Below are 3288 nucleotides of genomic sequence, written 5' to 3'. Positions count from 1 at the left end.
GGGTTCAAGTGATTCTCCCACCCCAGCCTCCCAAGTAGCTGGGATTACAGGCGTGCACCACCACACTGGCTAATTTTTGCATTTTAATAGAGATGGGGTTTCACTATGTTGGCCAGGCTGGTCTTGAACTCCTGACCTCATATGATGCACCTGCCTGAACCTCCCAGAATGCTGAAATTACAGGTATGAGCCGCCACGCAGGCCATATTCCTAGTGATTTTGAACTAGTGTCAGTTCCTAGTATTTTATTTTTATTTTTTATTTTTATTTTTTTGAGACCAAGTCTCACTCCATTGCCCAGGCTAGAGTGCAGTGGCGAGATCTTGGCTCACTGCAACCTCCACCTCCCAGGTTCAAGCAATTCTCGTCCCTCAGTCTCCCGAGTAGCTGGGATTACGGGTGCCCACCACCATGCCCAGCTAAAATTTGTATTTTTAGTAGAGATTGGGTTTCACTGTGTTGACCAGGTTGGCCTTGAACTCCCGACCTCAAGTGATCCACCCACCTAAGCCTCCCAAAGTCTGGGATTAAAGTCATAAGCCACCATGCCTGACTCCTAGTATCTTTTCTAACTGGACATTGACGGATGTAAAGGGGCTGAGGATTTTTGTATTTAACATCTTGTGTGTGTCCACATTGCTGAACTCTCTTTTTGTTCTAATATAATTTTTAGTTGATTTTTTAAAATTTTCTTTTTTTCCTTTTCTTCCCCCCCTTGAGACAGTGTCTTGCTCTGTGACCCAGGCTGAGTGCAGTGGTATGAGCATGGCTCACTGCATCCTTGACCTCCCAGGCTCAAGTGATCCTCCTGCCTCAGCCTCCCAAGTAGCTGGGACTACAGATATGTGCCACTATGCCCGGCTAATTTATTTTTATTTTTATTTTATGTATTTATTAATTTATTTTTGAGATGGAGTTTTGCTTTTGTTGCCCAGGCTGGAGTGCAATGGTGCGATCTTGGCTCATTGCAACCTCCGCCTCCCAGGTTCAAGCGATTCTTCTGCCTCAGCCTCCCGAGTAGCTGGGATTACAGGCGCCACCCCCGCCGCCACCACCATGCCTGCTAATTTTTTTGCATCTTTAGTAGACATAGGGTTTCACCATGTTGGCCAGGTTGTTCTCGAACTCCTGACCTCAGGTAATCCACCTGCCTTGGCCTCCCAAAGTGCTAGGATTACAGGCATGAGTTTTATGTTTTGTAGAGACAGAATCTCACTATGTTGCCTAGGCCGATTTCGAACTTCTGAATGCATACAGACCTGCCTTGGCCTCCCAAGGTGCTAGGATTACAGGTGTGAGCTACCATGCCCGGCTGGATGTCTTGGATTTTCTATGAGGATGATGATGAAAACAACTTATCCATTAAAAAATCGTATTACATGTCAGTAGGTATAGAAAATCTCAATAAAATGATATATTCTTAGACATTTTAATGGATAAGCATGCAACTCTTTTCAAATCTATATTATTGCCACTCCTTTCAAATAACTGTTTGGAACACTGCCCTCCCGGATGAGTACCACACTGTCTTATCTCCCATTCCTTCATGTCACAGGGCCCCAAGGCAATTCTTAGAAAATGACTCCCTGTTTTTATATTTTTATAAAACAAATCCTGTAACTGTGATGTGCCAAGGAATAGAAGTGTAATTTACCCAGCCCCTGGTTAGTGAAAATTCATCCTTTCCTCCAGTGGACATTTTATAATGATGAAGCCTTATCGTTAAATTCTGAGTCTGTGGTCTTTTCTATAACAATAATTCTGTGATCTACAAATAATGATAGTTCTGTTTCCTGTATCTGCTACATATTTTTTATTTATTTTTATTTTTGCATTTTTTTCTGATTTCTTCATGCTGTCCAACTGAAACTTTGTACCCTTTGACCAGCATGTTCCCATTTACCCATCTCAGCTGCTGGCAACCACCATTTCACTCTGTTTCTATAAAGTTAACTTTTTTGAGAGAGAGAGTCTCGCTTTGTTGCCCAAGCTGGAGTGCAATGGCGCAACCTTGGCTCACTACAACCTCTGCCTCCTGGGTTCAAGTGATTCTCCCGCCTCAGCCTCCCGACTAGCTGGGATTACAGGCATGCACCGCCGCGCCCAGCTAATTATTTTTTTTATTTGTTATTTTTAGTAGAGACGGGTTTTCACCACGTTGGCCAGGATGGTCTCGATCTCTTGACCTAGTGATCTGCCTGCCTTGGCCTCCCAAAGTGCTGAGATTACAGGTGTGAGCCACTGCGCCCGGCCAACTTTTTTAGGTTCTACATATAAGTGAGATCATACAGCATTTGTCTTTCTATGCCTTATTCACTAAGCTTAATATCCTCCAGGTTCATCTATGTTGTCACAATGACAGGATTTTTTTCTTTTAAAGGAGGAATTCATTGTGTGTGTGTGTGTGTGTGTGTGTGTATACACATTTTCTTTGTGTACAAGGGTTCCATTTTCTCCACAACCTACATGTTATCTGTTGTCTTTTTTTTTTTTTTTTTTTTTTTTTTTGAGACGAAGTCTCCCTCTGTCGCCCAGACTGGAATGCGGTGGCATGATCTCAGCTCACTTCAACCTCCACCTCCCTGGTTCAAGTGATTCTCCTGCCTCAGCCTCCCGAGTAGCTGGGATTATGGGTGCCCACCACCACACCTGTTGTCTGATTTTTGTATTTTAGTAGAGATGGGTTTTTGCCATGTTGGCCAGGCTGGTCTCAACTCCTGAGCTCAAGCAATCCACCTGCCTCGGCCTCCCAAAGTGCTGGGATTACAGGCTTGAACCACTGCACCCAGCCATCTGTTGTGTTTTTGATAATAGCCATTCTAGTTGGGCATGATGGCTCATGCCTCCCCTGGGAGGGGGAGGTTGCAGTGAGCCAAGATCGCACCACTCTACTCCAGCCTGGGTGACAGAGGGATATTATGTCTCAAAAAAAAAAAAAATTAGAGAAAAATAAGAATAATCAAACATGAGATATGATTAAAACAGACTCAGAAGAAAGCTTATAGACATAAATACAAGTATGAGAGAACAAAAAAGCTATAAAAAATTAGGCATGCTATTCAAAAAAAGCTAGAAAAAGAATATACATCTCCCAAATTTTAAGAAATAAATCAATAATGATAAAATGAAACACAATGATATGGGTATTAGAAGTGTTCATGAAAAATAAAGAAAAATGATATTAAAAATCAAACAATGGGCCGGGCGCGGTGGCTCAAGCCTGTAATCCCAGCACTTTGGGAGGCCGAGACAGGCGGATCACGAGGTCAGGAGATCGAGACCATCCTG

The sequence above is a fragment of the Mandrillus leucophaeus genome, unplaced genomic scaffold, assembly GCF_000951045.1.
Source record: "Mandrillus leucophaeus isolate KB7577 unplaced genomic scaffold, Mleu.le_1.0 Scaffold265, whole genome shotgun sequence".
In the NCBI taxonomy this organism is placed as follows: domain Eukaryota; kingdom Metazoa; phylum Chordata; class Mammalia; order Primates; family Cercopithecidae; genus Mandrillus; species Mandrillus leucophaeus.
The sequence above is the reverse complement of the archived record's forward strand: the minus strand, read 5'-3'. Positions refer to the sequence as shown.